The sequence below is a fragment of the Apium graveolens genome, chromosome 2, assembly GCF_009905375.1.
Source record: "Apium graveolens cultivar Ventura chromosome 2, ASM990537v1, whole genome shotgun sequence".
In the NCBI taxonomy this organism is placed as follows: domain Eukaryota; kingdom Viridiplantae; phylum Streptophyta; class Magnoliopsida; order Apiales; family Apiaceae; genus Apium; species Apium graveolens.
In genome coordinates this window covers 8,275,876-8,294,356 of record NC_133648.1, presented here as the reverse complement: position 1 = coordinate 8,294,356, position 18,481 = coordinate 8,275,876, and the positions used below count along the sequence as shown (strand labels likewise).

At 36.0% G+C, this 18,481-nt stretch overlaps 1 long non-coding RNA gene and 1 pseudogene across 1 annotated transcript; one reads left to right on the top strand and one right to left on the bottom strand.

The window, feature by feature from the left end:
- Positions 1-2,830: 2,830 nt before the first annotated feature.
- Positions 2,831-5,237, bottom strand: LOC141685107 (proline--tRNA ligase, cytoplasmic-like; annotated as a pseudogene).
- A 5,101-nt stretch (positions 5,238-10,338) lies between these two features.
- Positions 10,339-12,425, top strand: LOC141705801 (uncharacterized). The gene is made up of 4 exons (XR_012568481.1): positions 10,339-11,632; positions 11,752-11,814; positions 12,066-12,129; positions 12,244-12,425. It is a non-coding gene; the product is annotated as an uncharacterized LOC141705801 (long non-coding RNA).
- Positions 12,426-18,481: the final 6,056 nt, after the last annotated feature.

The following is an 18,481-nucleotide window of genomic DNA, read 5'->3' as shown; positions in this document are numbered from 1 at the left end:
GGAAAAAAATTAAAATATAAGTAACTAATAAATTATAATTTAAATAATTAAATATTAATTTTTATTTTTATAAAAATAAAATAATAAAATTTAATTTAATATCTCAGACTCACCTCCACGAAACTATCAATGAATTTGAATTGTATTTTAAAAACAATTAACCAAAACAATTATAAATTTGAAATGAACAAAGCCATACTAAAATCCCCTAAACCAAATTACCCCTAAATGCCCTTGTAATCACTATAAACTTGTTATAACTTTTTATTTTACTTCAAAGCTAGTTGATGCAAATTTAAAGAAGGAAGTGAAAAAATAAATGAAAACGCCAAATTAACCAAAACGATCAAATTCAATTTCGTAATCATCCAGAACCAACAATACCCAACCGAAATCAATAGAGTACAACTTTTCTTTTTGCATCAATCTATTAATAATGTTTTTCGACTCGATCTCACCAGAAGTCATCACATAAGAAATTAATAACATAATCCATTTTTAATCCAGAACCTACAATTACCATAATTGTTAAACTTTCTTTGTATAATAAAACATGTGCATTTCAATCATAAAAAATACTGCAAAGCTATTTAACCATGCATATACTAGTTATTCCGTAACAAAATCAAATCGAAACCAAAAAAATCGATCGAATCATATTAATTCGATTCGTTTCGGTCAAATCTTAATTTTCAGAAAATTTTGTTTATTCAATTCGAACCGAATAGATCAAAATAAATTCACCTAGATCCATTTTTTAAAAAAAAATATTTCGATCAGTCCAAATAATAAATGCTACTATAAATACTTTATAACTTGTGCTGAGATTTCGTGTGAATTTATTATAATTATAAAATATTCCGATATGGACCGAACAGTCTAAATAACAAGGGGATTAATTCCATCCTAAATGGGCCAAATGAACAAGGTTTCCGCTGATGAGAATACTCATTGATGATGCAGACACCCATAGTTTGTGCTTCAATTTTTTGTTCATGCTCTGAATTAGCATTACATGTCCAAATGTAGATTTTCAAAGTGTTATGTCATGTAAACAGTGCTGCCTCGGGAACGCCATTAGAAAATATAAGAGTTGAGAACAAAGAACTATTCTGGAAAGAGGAGACATTTGTAGAGAGACAAAGCTTAGTGGCAGTCTCCCAATAATGATACCTTTTCTTTTCTGAGATTACAATTCACTCTGGCATCTATAAAGCTCAATTTTGGTCAAGTATTTTGGACAAGCAGCTAATGTTAATACTCTTGACTAATACTTATTTACTTATAAATTTATCATACTTATTCATGTCTAATATTAATACTCCTGACTGATACTTATAAATTTGTCATACTTATTCAAGTTACTATTGAACTGATATTAACTGATGTTGTAGCATCAAATGAAAATGTCAAACCACCTTCCCCTCTGTGTTACACCTAAGCTTGTAAATAGGTCTAGTTCATGTTAGTGCATCCTATTTTATTTTTTTTTTATTTGGGGAAAAGACTTGGTTAGTATTGTTGGATTAAACAGTGGTATGATTTCTGAAAATACAACATATTATGGCTTTCTGAGTGATAATAATATCCATTTAATTAATATTTGTGTAGATGTCTGAATACTCTGCAACTCTCAAGGAAAATCCACCTGAAAAGCTCTAAGTGCCTACAAACCAATCCATAACATATAGGAACATACAAAAATCATTTCTTATAGTATTACAGGAAAACTCGAAACATGAGCAGTAGTAACTCATCTATGCCACTCACCTCTAGAAGCCTTAATTTTAAGTTAAAAACTAAATGTTTGAAGTTGGATATGAAGGGTTTAGGAAATTGTTAATATGTTTTTAACTCTTTGAAATTATAAAAAGGAGAAAACGTACAGTTCCCATGGCAGAGTAAAATCCACAAAGATGCAGCACATCTTGCAGCCTCATGTGAACATTGTATCTTGTTTCCTCAAGCTCCTGAACAATAATAGTGATTGATTAGAATAAGAATATTCGATATCGAGTTTGACAGTAGTTCACACATTCACTACTGCATGAATTTGCGACTTCTCATAGACACAAAAATGCCAGGAATCCTTTCAAAAGATACCTTGAACTTGGAAGCCATCCACTTAGACCTATAATAGCTCTGAGGTTGACGGAGGCAAGGATTTCCCACTACACCATATATGGCCTCTAGCAACACCCAAAAAAAGTGTAAAAATGGCGAAAAAGTGTTACCTAAAGCAAAAAATTGGGTTATGATTACACTTTTTGACAATTTGGTGGTGTTGGATTTGCTCGTGCTACAATATGGGTCTATTGTAACAATTTTTTAACTTTTGGTAACATAGATGTAAATGTAACCATAAACCCCATATGGTTACACTTTCGGTATCTATAATAACGACATACAGGTGTAACCACAGTTCTATTGCAACACCAATAAACCTTTTGTAACACCAAAAAACGTGTTGTAATAAACTCTTTTGCAACATTATTTTTGCTATTGTAACACAATATTGTAAAATAATTAAATTCTTTTGGTTACATTTTTATAGCTTATTGTAACACTTTTTTAATAAACACTCTTGTATCTACTGTAACACCCTTTATTTATCGTAACCATATTTCCAGTTTTTGCCAACATAAAAATATCAATTGGTTACACTTGTTAATTTTTGAATTATAATAAAATTTAAATCAACTTGCAACATTAAAACTTGAATACATATTAATTGAACTTGAGAGCTGTTATCAAAAGTACAAGTTCATCCAACAAATACAAAGTTCCCAAACAAACCAAAATAACCAAACTTCTAAATTACATCCAAAAGCTATATGTACCGGTTCAAACCAACTTCAGGCAGTGTTTTCACAGTGTTGGAGCAGGTGTCCAATATTTTTTGTGTCTCTGCCTCTTTGTAGGGAACTGGAACCTCTATAACTTGGATAAATGCCACTTTATGTGGCAAAACAAGTCCTTTGTCATCTTCATGAACCATAACCATCACCCTAATCTACAAAATAATAGTGCAAAAGAATTTAAAGACCATGTAAATATATAGTGAAACAATAACTTAGCCAAGCTAAAAAAAAGATATAGAAAATTACTGTTCTTTTGGAGATTCCCCATGAGTTCTGCCACACCAGACAGTTCTTTCCATTCTCATCTTGGAATTTTATATTAAACACATTTGCAAAATTTTGGCCAAGGCAGTGCGAGGTGGCACCTTGTATACCCTTGTCAGTCTCAGGGATAAAAGCCTGTGATGCAAAAGTTAACAAATAGTTGTAAGACTCGTTAACGATATAATATCAAATACAAGAATGTATTTTGCCAAAGAGACATATTTTACCTCCACAGATGTTGTGTAAAGGCCACCAGCAAACTTCTCCATTTCGCTCTTTTTACCTTTCACAACAGGTACTGCCAAGTACTTTTCATATATCCTTCTATATATTTCCAATATCTCAAGTACCTGAATATAATATAATGGCATTAGGTCAACAATATAAGATTAATGCAGATTGAATCCAGAACTTAGAAGTTGAAGGCCAACTTGTGAAATGTGAAATCGGTGCTTTAAGATATCTTTAGCTCCAGCGATACTCAATATGATATAACAGATGAAAATATAGAAGCAACTTTAAGCAGAAAGGGATAAAAAAACAAATGCAAAAAGTCATGTCATCAATTTGGAAAAATCTAGTACCTCGACATCTGCTTCTTCTTTGGTTGCAAATGCTATGTGACCTTCTTCCCACAGGAGCTCCCGACTCCTAAAATTGGAAAACAGATAATAAAAGAATGCCAAGGGTCAAGGGACGTTAAACAGATGAACATTATATAAAGAGGAACCTAACAATTGTCCAGCTTTTGTGACCCATATGCAACTTAACAAGAAAAAAAATTGGTAATGCAAGTGCATATTTCCTCTTAACTATTATTTATTTTGATAAATTATCTTTTTGGATAGATCAAGTTATATGATGTACGAAGTAAGACACACATAAAATTATTCAACAAAAAATCATTATTCAACTACCTTAACTAAAAAATAATGCGAGATAAACAACAAGCACAATGGATAATCCAACTAAGCTAGAACCTACTGCACTACAGTGAAATCATGAAAACTAATCCCCTACTCACCTCTGGAGCAAACCCCTCAATATGATCCTTTTCGGTTTGCAAAGCAGCAACAAATATGAACAATGGATGATATTCTTCCAGGATTTTCATCTTTTCCATCTTTTTCTCAAGAAGCTCCTACAATTAAGATATCATCAGTATTAACAATACATTAGGTTCTCTGAGTCTCTGGCTAACATGAAAAAAGGACTATATATAGCTCGAAATTTAGCTGACGTGACTTCATCAGTATAACTTAGTAAGGTCAACCTAAGTGCTCAATTAAGAAGTAAATATTAAAGGTTAGCAATAAAACTATTTACATACTTTGATGGATTTCCAGACTATACATGATGCGTTCCAGAATCTGTAGCACCCAGATACGTCACTATAAGCCATCATTTCTCCTTTAACAACCTGGGATGGAAACATTACGAAGAACCAAAGGGTGGAACAAATAACTTATTAAACAAACAAACGAAGGTAAGATCAATTAATAATACAGATTATGTAGGACTATCATAATGAAGATCGAAAGTTAGAAGAAAATATTGGCTACTGATATCATAACCGATGCTTCAGAACTAAAATAATATACTAAAGGATGATGCATGTGAGTAGCAAAGTGTAAGTATATTTCACACTTCTTTGGAATCAGAAAAAGACATTAGAAATTGAGTTTTAGTAGTTAGGAGTTAGGCTTCTTGCAAATAGCATATGCTGACGACAATCAAATAAAATATAACCCGGGGTTTGAAGTACATACTTTTGTAAACATTAAAGCAGAAAATCTTTTGCTTCAGCAGAAAGATGATCAGGATTGGTGGATGAGACTTTGTACTACCAACATGGAAGAGAGTTGGGACCTGGAAGGACCTATAGGTTAGTATATTGCATCAGGAAATACTCGTATCATGGAAATATCATTTATATTTAAAAAATTATTGATTGAGAATTTGAATGTTTTAAAAAACCTCTTGGTATTGTTCGCTCCAGGGAGGCTTTCCTGTAGCCATCTCAATTATCGTACATCCAACACTCCATATATCCGCAGAGCTGGGAGATTTATTCAGTATAAAATGTAAGAATCGGTCACTAAGAAGGACCATTATTCAATTACAAGATGATTTAAATCTAATACAGTCTCTGGAAAATAATTACAGTCTATAGAAAATTGTTGGATTTTTAACACAGCGGGGTTATGGCAAAATACTTTTACACATACAAAATCCAAATAAAAGCATATAAATCGTGAATAAAAATTCGAGGGATCGAATCTAACCTTTAAAAATAATTCGGAGACAACGATCATAGATCCTTAGCAGTTGCTCCTCAAGTGTGAAGCACTCCACCGGTATCCACCAAGAAAACGATGTTAAGGAGGAGGAAGGAGGTGGAGAGAATTGGGTTTTCCAAACTTTTTGGGTTTTCGGGTTTCGATGGGGTTAGAATAAAATTAGGGTCTATAATAGTGTATTTATAGGCAAAATTTTCAGCTGAAATTTTCCCATAAATATTATTATTATTATCCCATTTATTATTCTCATTAATAATTAAAACACCTTTTAATCATTAATTCTTTTTCTAAACACTTTAGAAATAATTCTCTCTCTTGATTTAATTTCCCAAAAATTAAATCCTTAATTAATAATATTAAGAACTTTTCTTAATTAATTTATAATCAATTAAATCTCATTTAATCAATTATCAAATTTGCCAATTAATTATTTATTTTACAAATAAATAATTATTTAGCCATTATTAATTAATTACTCCACCATTAAATCATTCTCTTTTTATGGTGTGACCCTGTAGGTTCAATATTAAGCCGGTAGTAGAAATAAATAATAATAAAACTATTTTATCATTATTTATATAAATTCTCTAATTTATTAAATATGATTAATTAATTAATCACATTTATTCTACATCGTGAGGGATACTTCTCAGCATATCGCGACTATCCGGATAATATGAATTCACTGCTTAGAATACCAAGAACCTATTCAGTGAATAGTTACCGTACAATAAACTCCTTCTACCCTACAATGTTCCGATTAAATACAAGGCATGGATCTCGTGTCAAGCCTATCTAATTCAATCACTTGCTTACCATTTACTATGCGTAGTTCTATGCAAATTAGAAACTCCTTTCTAATTTCATTCACTCTGGCCAGAGATTCCTGAACTAGCATAAGTGGATCAGCCTTGAACATTCGCTTCCTTTACTGGAAGGGGTAGATCCTTTATTGATCATACACTATCTTCGTGTACAAATTCCTATACCCAGAAGAACCCTAATAATTGTCCCTGGAGACTAAGAACTAAACCAAAGTATAGTTCAGTGTACACAAGATGACTATGATGACCTCAAGTCTAAGGATACTTGTACAACTATCACTATGTGAACAACTGCTGACACGTGAGTGAACTCCATCAGTTGTTCAGCTGTGCGAGTCATGTTCAGTGAACTTATTCTATAATAAGCACCTACATACTAGCTATAGTGTCACCACACAAATGTCTATGAGAACAGACATCCTTCATAATGAAGCAAGCATAGTATGTACCGATCTTTGCGGATTATTAATTACCAGTTAGTAATTCTATGACCAGGAACTATTTAAGTTTAGAGTTATCATCTTTTTAGGTCTCACTATTATGATCTCATCATAATCCATAAAAAGCTTTACTCTAAACTATGGTATATCTTATTTAAACACTTAAATAGAGAAAGCCCGTAATAAAAAACAAAACAAGTCTTTATTAATATCAATGAAATCAAAACAGATTACATAAAAGTTATTCCTAAATCCTAATACATGATTGGACTTAGGACATATTCCTTTCAAAAATAACCCAGCACAATCACAAACACGTCTAGCTAAAAAACTTATCACCAGTTTAAGAAATTATGAACATAAAGCGTAACCAAACTGACTCATCCTTTTACACTAGCCTGAATCATCTTAATCAAAGAGGAAGAAAAGAATTGAATTTAATTTTAAAAACTGCTTAAAGCTAAAAATTGAAGATTTATGAAACTAAGTAAAATAAACAACTTAATAAGAAAAGATATATGAGAGACAAACCTCTAATTAATATAAAATCCACACATTTACAACATTAAACTATAAGCTATAAGTAGAGCAATAACTTAATTAACACTCTGTAGGCACGTCGTTATATATTCATGTATATTAATAATAAAAACAAAAAACTTTTAAGAAATAGTCGTATACTTTAGCGATTCACCACAGAGTTTCAATTATAATGCACCTAATACAGAGTGTGTGTGTGTGTGAGAGAGAGAGAGAGAGAGAAAGAGAGAGAGAGCTAGAGAGAGGTGAGAAGAAAAAACTTCTAGAAAACAGTGGCATACCTGAGCAATTCACCTCATGCTTTCAATTATAATGCACATAACAAGAGAGAGGGAGGGAGGGAGAGAGAGAGGGAGAGACCGAGAGAGAGAGAGAGAGAGAGAGAGAGAGAGAGAGAGATATAGAGATTAAACAATATCCTTGTAAATTAGGTGTTAAGAGAGTTTAATATAATAGGGGATGCCAAAGATTCCAACACTTTAAACATATAAAAAAATTAATAATATGGATTATAAAAATGAAAGCTCATAAACATCTAATTGATATTATGAACAAAGCTCCAAAAACCTTGTGCAGAATTCGTAACTGAAGGCTTGTGTGTAAGCCCCAATTAAAACCATAACGGGTAGAACTCGATTGCTATAAACATGTTTGAAGCTATGAAGATTGATTTCGTTGAACAGAATAACATAAAAAAAGAGTCCATTCAAGAGAATATGTTAGTGATGAGTGATTTTGAGAGTTCAGAGAGAGGGGTGAAAGTGTTTGGATAAGTGAGAGATAGAATGTTGGGATAAGCGGGTTGGATTTTAGGTTTTGGCCGCCCAAATTTTGGTCAAAAATTAGACCATCTCATTTTTCCGCTTATTTTTTTAGTTCTGTGGTAACACATTTTTTATTATCAATGCTAACATTGTATTTCGTGTTACAATAGCAATGTAATTATGTCTATGGTAACATCGACTTATCTCTACTGTAACGTCAAAAAAAAGTGTTAGCTCATATCAAGTTTTAGTGGTTTAATGTAACATTTTGCTTGTAACACCAAAAAAAATGTTGGTAAAGGCCATATATGGTGTAGTGTCCATTTATCTCCTCTGAGCATAACAAAATGCAGAGTAGAGGTCAACTGCAGCACCCATACTAAAGCCCTCAATACCAAGACTAAATGTTATTAAAGATTATAGATATACCTTAGCTTCTTAGCAAAAAAATATTTATATCAGTCTAGTCACATCAAATTTAAATGGACCACAGTACCACACATTTCAACAATGTATGGTGTTGTTGGAGGAATTTCGTAACAACGCGAAATCGGAGGTTTGCTGGAATATTAGTGCAATTAGTGACTGTTTTTAGGGATTAGGGTTTATAAAAAATAGGGTGGCTGGACTTGGGAGGTGTCTCGATTTGTCTCGTTGTATCGGATCCCTTTGCCAAGATGCCTGCGTACCAATTTCTATTGGATCAAGTCTACGCAGTTCTATGAAATTGGGCTTATCCCTAAAAGACTTTAGGGATAAGTTTCGTTAATGTGCTTGATTACCAATTTTATTTGATTTAATCTTGGCGTTGTGATATCTTTCTTGATTTGAAAGATATCATTTCGAGATATTTTCCGTAATTAATTGATTGAGATTGATTATTCCTCGTTTCAGGGAGAGGATATTCTTGGGCAATAAGTAATTAAATATTAATCAGAATTAATAATTAATAAATATTATAAATTTGGACTATGCCAAATTATGGCATAACAACTAGCCCCCAGTTCTTCAGTGTAGCTTGCTGCATTGGAGAACTAAACATTCTTCAAGCTTTCAAATTTCTTGAGTCGCTGAAAAAACTGAAAATTATAGATCAGTAAATTATATGGAGTACTACACTGCTAATAATCTGTATGCGAGTGAGAGTATGATATCATGTGAGAACCAATATAGAGGATATATATTTGCCAAGGTTTCAAAAGTGCGAGTATAAGTAATATTTTTTTGAAATCCAATGCGGTCTTTATTGTCAAGTTAGGATCTGTATTTTAGGAAACCGGACCGGAACCGCTCGCCAAAGTTGCAGACGAATAAACAGCAGAAAAAATGAATAAAAAACGAATTAACCGGCCCGTTATTCGCCAGGCCCGCCAGCTCGCGGTTATTCGCGAGTCATCTATTGACATGTCTTCCTCCGCATCATCTTAGAAGCTATACCTGTCCCTTGTGGTGATCTCTCGTGAAGGTCACATTTTTTTTAAAAAAAACTTATAAAATGTTGATACCAAGTTGAGTAGGATTAACCAGATATATTAGCAATAGTTATCTTCTGACTTTGTGAATTAAGAATTCAAAACTTCATTGCATCATTTCACATTATTTGCTTACAACTAAAAATTAATCAGATATGAATTTGTTATATTTTGTATTTTATTTAAATCGTAAACACGGTTTGTTCCGTTTTTTTAGAGAGGAGTCCTCTCAAATCAATTGTAACATTTTTTTAATTAATAAAATTTATATGGGTACCGTCCTCTTTTCCCTTATTTTAATACATATTAGTCTTCCAAAATCGAAAATATATATTAACAGAAAAAATTAAGATAAAAAAAGTAAAAACAAAACATATATTATATACAATTTGCGTACATGTCTATAAAAAAAGGAAAAAACAAAAAAAAACAAAGTAATAAATATAAGGAGAAAAACGTGTACAAAAACAAACTGAAACTGAAGTAGTGTGATTTGTGAACTCTGTGAAGTCGTGCACGTGCTATACAACATAATGGAACCGATTTATTCGTTAGTTATTCTCCTAACCGCCTAAACCGTGTAACTCGGCTAAACCGCGTGCCGTTCACGGTTGATTGCTTTCCAGGACCGGCTCGGCCCGGCCAGGACCATAAATAAATTAATACTACGGGCTGTTCACGAATTCTGTTCACATTAACCGGCCCGTTAATTATTCGGCCCGATACGCACGGCCCACGAACCGGCTCTAACAGGAAGGTTCTCAGATCGACTCTAAAATCATTTTCAAGGTCAGATTGATTATATTTCTCAATTCGTTGTTATTGTTTTAGTTATAATTAGCATCTGGGTTATTAAGTTGAATTAGTATTGTTGTCAAGTTGTTTTGCGAGGTCTTTGTTTGATATTGCCCACAACGTGTTTGATTATTAAGTGTTTCTTTTATAATTATGTTTATTTTATATGTGGGTTTCATGTTTAAAGGGGATTTATATACGATTTGGGATGAAGATATTGATTTATGTTGTAACATTAGCCTGATAAAATGATCCTTATTTAGGTTGTGATTTTGTTTGGATTTAGCACCCATGTAATTAGTTGTCTTTCCTCATAAATTAATTTTCCTGTGACAGTAGTAATTTCGGAGGATGGATGAGACCAAATTGTACTTCTGTTTTGAATCAACCAATCAGAAACAAGAGTCTGTTTATGCGATACATTCTACAAAAGAGAGTGATTTGATGGGCAATTCACCGATTTTTAGACCAAAGTTCACCTTGGAAAAATGTATCGGTGGAGTTTCTGCTATGGGTTGTGGTCTTTTTGGTTCCAAAATCGTTCTCGCTGGTGGATTTTCTGGTACAGGAGAAAACTAGATATATAACCGTGGCCTGGTAACTTATGATCCTGTCAGTAAAGTTGTATCTGGTGAGGATTTTCCTGATATGCGTGGACGCAAAGTCAGGCCTTTGGTGTTCGAGATTTATGGAAGGCTCTTTGTTCTTGATACCAGCAACTCTGTTTATAAGCGGACTTGGGAATTTTATTATCCCACGACAAAGATTTGGACCCAACTAAGTGATCCCTTCTGCACCATATATAATGCACTCACGACTAAAAGAGATGTATCAGGAAAAACCCCATACTCTTGGTTTGTTAGTGGCAACACTGTTTCTATTTCTTCGCCCACGGAAGGCCTTACATATTTTTACCATGCTAGGAAAATCCCAAAAGTATTTTCAACTTATGACAGTAAATCGCTTCCATTCCACGGCATGGCAACAACTTTCTGTACAACAGGTTTCGGTGATGTAGTTGTCATCTCCTTTTCTAAAGGACTGGTAGCAGGAGAAGGATGTGTAGAAGGACGCCGATTGGGATACTTCCCATTTGAATTTGACAAACCTGAACTATTATTTAAGACTTATCCCTATGAAAAACCTGATGGGGAAGTGTCTAGTTATTTTGCTGAATGTGAAAACGGAAAGTTCTGTCTTACTACCTTTGACAACATGAACATACATGTCTACGTTTTAAGGTTGTCAGACGTATAGCCCAGGATGGTACCACGAGCTTGGTTCGGAAGGATTTAGATAAGTATAAATATACCTTTGATGAGTTCTCTACAGGATTATTCACAAGTGTCAGTCTCTCTGGATGCTTTGTGCTGTAAGTTATCCTGCTCAAGTTTAACTATTTGTTTCATGTGGTGCAATGTTTTAGTGTTTTATGCTGGTGCCATATTGCTAATACTATTGTTTGGACGCAACCCCCCCCCCCCTCTCCAGGCCAAGAGATGAAGGGCCTAAGCGATCTGAAGAAACAAAATTGTACCATGAGTATTTTGAGTTGTGAGAAACACTTTCTTGCTTATATCTCTTTCTTTTGATTTTTGTGCAAGTTCTGTTAGTAGTTAATGGATTACTAGAAGTGAGTGTTCAGAATGTACTTTTCCCAATTTCTGATGTGCGAGGAATACTTGCTTACTGTAATTCTGTCTACAGATTGGTATACAATTTCTATTTATGTGAGATTAGTAGGTCTTTGATTCTAGGCCATGGACGATTCACGTTATGATTGTTTTTTGTTTTTGTGCCTCTAGTTACGAGTCGGAGGTAAAGGATGATGACATTCTTCCTTTAATTCAAACGACCGAAGGAAAAAAGGTATTTGGACTTTTGTATGTTTGCTGATGAATAATATGTCCCTCAGTTTGAAGCTTGAAATGTACATGTTATAGTTATAAACCTTGTTATTAGCTTTTATCTTTATCTTTGCAGATTCATCCTGATTATGACAGTGATGGTGGGGACAGTGATTTCGAAGTGTATTAGGGTTAGATTGACGGACTTTATTACTTAATGATGTTTCTGTTTGTGTATGTTGAATCAACTTTAACATTTAATTTTATGACCTAGTGTTTGCAATGGTTATGGCCATCGATGCCATATTATTTTTACAATTATATTTGTAGTATGGGATCACTTGTTTGCTTCATACGTGACATCTGCTTTTTACTTTGTGTTTCATACATGGCATCTGTTTTTTGGTGCACCTCTTTGTGCATTTTCTGGATTGTACAGATGAATGTATTTAGCTATGAAGTTCTATGGTATGTAGTGGAAACTGGCTCCTCATTTGAAATAGGAGACTAATCCCCCTCTTACATAGTAGAAGACAAGTCATGTGAAAACCATTTTTCTTGAAATGCAAACAAATTATTTCGGAATTGTCTGTAAAATTTTTGGCATTCTCAAATTGAGTAGATCACAAATTCTTGTATGAGAGGTATACTCATACTTATTTTGTTAGATTCAATTTATATGAAAATCATTTAGGTGCTAGCTATATGAGTAATTTTAGTTACATGTTGTCACATGCATTTGTGACATGACAAATGGACGAAAAATAGAGAAGGTCTGTTACTTGTAATGAATTGAATACTTGATTTGCGGAGAATATTTGTTATGACATGTTCTAAATATTTGTATACGTGGCCAATTATCAGGCACGTTGTAAAGGTGTCGGAGCATCGAAAGAAATTTTAGTTAAAATTGTTACACTTGAGATGAATGAAAAGAGTGTTCTACCTCCTGGATGATGAATTCTTACGAGGCAAACATGCAATTATATACCCAATTATATTATATAATCCAAGTGATGTAAACGTCCTTTGAAGTTCGAAAAGTGACTCATTCGCTGAGTGCATAGTGCAAAGTCATCTGATCATAAATTTCGCAATGACACTAATGTACCTCATAACTTGAATATTAACGGATTAAACTACCTTTTTCAACTAAAACACCTTTTATTTCTCAACTAAAACACCTTTTTTCGATATGTCATGTGTAATTTTTTTATTATAGATAACCCGCAGCCGCTACCTTTTTATTTAATAAAATATAATATTATAATGACTAATAATTCTTATTTATAATCGTAATTAGTATATTATAAAACCATTATTTTTTCATCTAAAACACATTACCTTTTTTCTCAACTAAAACATTTTCTTTTCAAAAAATATCAAGAATAATTCAATTTAATGAAATTGATATGGAATGAACAAATCTTAATTACGTAATTAAATATTACATTAATTACACATGATTTGGGCTACAAGGCCTAATAAAAAAATGTATGACATTTAGATCAAAAAGGTTAACACATTGATCAGGCCTCATGGACCAAATCAGGCCTGATGGAACAAAGAAGGCCCAAAACCCTGAATATTAATTAATTTCGTAATTAATTAATAAGGGAAAAATCAGCTATTAAGAAGAGTCCCAATAAGGTCATAAATCCTTGTAGATTAGCCTTCAATGGACCTAGAAGGATAAAAAATCAGTTTCCTACCACTTAGGACTCCAAAGTCCATTCTAATTCTGAGACTTGACTACCAAGTCTCCTACACCAAGTCCAATTCAAGGACTCCCAACATCTGTATAAGGGGCCTCATCCCACAAATCAGAACTACATTTTTTGACTTGATCCTTGGTAATCGGCAAGGTACGTAAAGGCAGATTGAGTCACGAAATACAAGAGCAGTCAAATCGAGCCTCGAAGCCCACGTTCCTTAGTAATAAATACAACAATCATATACCCTAATTTTTAATCCATAACATTTGGCGCCGTCTGTGGGAAATCACAACAACAATCATGGCGAGAACACGGAGAACAATTAGAGCCCTTGAAGTAGGAACACCAGCGGGGACAACCCAAGTGATTTCGTCAACCGTGGAGGTACCTCCTCATTCAACTTATGCAGCCACCCAAGGAGAAGCCCAGATAGGGGCTACTGAACCTCAGCCACAAGGGACGATTCCCTTGGCTACTCAAGGTACGAATCCCCAAGTTCAACAACTACATGCACCTGTAAATTCTCGACCCATTGGGTATGAGTATTCAACTGTTGTGACTACTAACCCCCCATATGGGATGCCCCTTTACCCCGAGATTGGAGGAAGTGGACATGCTGGGCGGAGTGAAGCACGAGGGCGATCGCCCCCCTATATACAAGGTTTGGCTCCTATCCCTGAGGATCAGGAATTTTCTGGTCCTTACACTAAGAGAGACTCTGAATCTTCAGATGATGAAGTGGCCCCAAGAAGGAGGCGTGCTGGCAAAGAGCCGATGGCTGATGGTCGCCAACATCCTAGGAGCACCCAAGGGACGAATTCCCAAGAAGTGTAGGAAAGGATCAGGGCTCATGAGGCTGAGATTCAAAGGCTGAAGCGCGACTTGGAGGCGCACCAGAACACCAGACCCCCACTACCTCCAAGGGGGAGGAATCCTCCCCCTATCATAGACCTGGATGGTTTAATACTGAGAAGGGCTGTTGTCCTAAGGGCTGATCCAAGCAATCTTCTTCCCCTTGGAGATCCTGATGATCCCACCTCACAATTCACTGAAGAAATAATGAATGCCCATATCTCAAGGAAGTTCAAGATGCCCACTATCAAAGCTTATGATGGCACTGGAGATCCCGCCAATCATGTCAGGACATTCTCTAATGCACTGTTGCTGTAGCCCGTGAATGACGCTTTTAAGTGCCGGGCCTTTCCTCAACCCCTGTCGGGTATGGCTCAAAGATGGTATAGTGTTTGCCCCCAAACTCTATTGGGTCCTTCAGAGAATTAAATCAGGCTTTTATTAAGCAGTTCATCAGTGGGAGAGTGCATGAGAAAAGTTTAGCATCCCTCATGAGCATTGTGCAGGGAGCGAAGGAATCCTTAAAAGACTACCTGAATCGTTTCATGAAGGAAGCCTTAAAAGTCCCGGACCTTGATGACAAAGTAGCCATGATAGTACTACAACAGGGAACTAGGGATGAGTTCTTCAAGATGTCCTTGGCCAAGCACCCCCCTGAGAGCATGTTGCAGCTCCAAGATAGGGCCGGGAAGTACATCAAGGTGGAAGAGAGCATGAGGAAGACCGTGTTGAGCAACGGGCCCGCTGGAGGCAAGAAGCGGAAAACTGATCTGGAGTATGTCGCTAAGGACAAGTATCCTAGAACCAAGTAAAGCAACGACTCAACTCCGAAGAGGGGAGGACCTGGACAAAAATTCACTGAGTATGCTAAGCTGAATGCTCCAAGGAGCCAAATTTTGATGGAGATCGAGAAAGATCGAGATATTCGTTGGCCTAAGCCCTTAAAGGCTGATCCTACCGAGCTAGATAAGAGCAAGTATTGTAGATTTCACAAGGATGTTGGTCATGACACCGATGAGTGTAGACAGTTGAAAGATGAAATTGAATTCCTCATTAGAAAAAGAAGATTGAACAAGTACACTGGAGATGGAGGAGATATGAGCAATAACGTGAGAAAGAACTTCGATGATCGAAAAAGAGACCAAGATGATCAGGGGCGAAATCCTCAACCTAGGGGACCAGTGATAAATGCAATCTATGGAGGATCGCGACCCCGAGGGCTTGTGATAAACACAATTTTTGGAGGACCAACTGCTGCTGGATCATCCAAGAACTCCAGGAAAGCGTATACCCGAGAAGTTATGCATATTGTTGGGGAAGCCCCGAAGAGGGCCAGGACAGAAGTAACAATGGCTTTCAATGATTCTGATCTGGAGGGTGTGAAATTTCCCCATGATGACCCGCTGGTCATAACCCCAATAATAGGGAACAACCCGATGAAGAGGGTCCTTGTGGATAATGGTGCTTCAGTGGATATCTTGCTCCATGACACCTTTTTAAGGATGGGATATAATGACTCCCAATTGACCCCAACCGACATGCCGATATATGGATTTGCGGGAGTAGAGTGCCGCGTGGAAGGGATAATCAAGTTGCCAACAACCATAGGACAAGAACCAAGGCAAGCAACACAGATGTTAGACTTTGTGGTGGTAAAAGCTAGTTCAACTTATAATGCTATCATGGGAAGAACAGGGTTACATGCCTTCAAAGCAGTCCCTTCTTCCTACCATTCAGTTATGAAGTTTCCCACCCGGAATGGTATTGGAGAAGAAAGAGGAGATCAAAAAATGGCTAGAAGTTGTTATGTGGCCTCACTGAGGGCAGATGGAGTTGGGGGGCAGGTTCTGCCTATTGAAGATCTGGATATTCGAGAGAATGATGAGAAAAGAGGGAAGCCGGCTGAAGACTTGGTTTCAATTCCTTTAGCTCCTGAGGATCCTGAGAAAGTTACTTTCGTTGGAGCCACACTAGAGGAGTCCCTTAGAGGGAAGTTAGTGAAATTTTTGCAAGAAAATAGTGATGTGTTTGCATGGTCGGCAGCTGATATGCCAGGCATAGACCCGAAACTAATTACTCACAAGATGAATGTGGATCCGAGTCGGAAGACGGTAAAGCGAAAGAAAAGAAGTTTTGCTCCAGAGAGGCAAGAAGCTATAAAACAGGAAGTAGAGAAGCTCTTAGAGGCTGGTTTCATTGAGGAGATTCAATTTCCGGAATGGTTAGCAAACCCTGTAATGGTGAAGAAGGCCAATAGAAAATGGAGGATGTGTGTAGACTTCACTGATCTGAATGATGCCTGTCCTAAGGACTGTTTCCCATTACCAAGGATTGATACTTTGATAGATACCACTGTTGGGCATGAGATGCTGAGCTTTATGGATGGGTTTAGTGGATACAATCAGATCAAGATGCACAAGGACGACATTCTAAAGGTATCATTCATCACTGACTTTGGTGTTTATTGTTATCTTGTTATGGCATTTGGTATCAAGAATGCAGGAGCCACCTATCAAAGGTTGGCAAATAAAATTTTTAAGGATCTTATTGGCAAGACTATGGAAGTCTATGTTGATGACATGTTAGTCAAGAGTCTAGTAAATACTGACCATATAACCCATTTGAGGGAAGCTTTTGAGGTCCTGAGATACCATATGATGATGTTAAATCCTACAAAGTGTGCTTTCGGAGTAGGGACTGGATAGTTTTTGGGATTAATGGTTTCCAAGAGAGGAATCGAGGTCAATCCCGATAAAATAAAGGCAATCCTAGACATGGAACCACCAAAAACTATCAAAGATGTTCAGAAACTCACAGGAAGGGTTGCTGCGCTGGGAAGATTCATCTCCAAGTCAGGGGATAAGTGCTTGTCGTTTTTCAAATCTTTAAAGAATGTTAAAGATTTTGTATGGAGTAAGGAAAGCCAGAAGGCATTCGAGGAGTTAAAGAAATATATGGCTCAGGCCCCATTGCTGGCCAAGCTGACTTTGAATGAAGTTTTATACTTATATTTGGTCATTTCAGAGAGTGCCTTGAGCGCTGTATTGGTTAAGGAGGAACTGAAAATCCAGAAACTTGTATAATATGTCAGTAAAATTTTGCATGGAGCTGAGTTGAATTATTCAACTATTGAGAAGTTTGCTTTAGCCTTGGTAATGGCTTCGAGAAAGCTGCGTCCTTACTTCCAGGCTCACAAGACCGAGGTGCTAACAAATCAACCCCTAAGAAATATCATTCACAGTCCCAAGGCTAGTGGGAGGTTAATTAAGTGGGAAATAGAGCTGGGAGAATTCGACATCAAATATAAACCAGGAACGGCAATAAAAGCCCAGGCGTTAGCTGACTTCGTGGTGGAATGTACCATACCCATCCAAGAAGTCGGGGGCAGGAAGATACCATACCTCAAGACAAGGAAGTTGATAAGGGGGACAAAGAACAAGATGATAAGAAGAAAGAATATTGGGTGCTCTATTTTGATGGAGCATCAAAAACAAATTCAAGTGGAGCAGGTTTGGTTTTACAAAGCCCTGATGGGTTCTTGATTGAGTATGCCATGAAGTTAGACTTCCCGACCATAAACAATGAGGCAGAATATGAAGCTCTAATAGCTGGCCTCGGCCTAGCAGGGACACTTAGAGTCAAGAACTTAAAAGTCTATGGAGACTCGAAGCTGGTCATATCCCAGATAAAGGGAGAGTTTGAGGCAAGAGACGATACGATGGCTAAGTATGTCCGCCTAGTAAGGGCTGTGATGACCCAATTCGATGAATGCCATGTTGAGCACATTCCGAGGGAGGAAAATTCTAA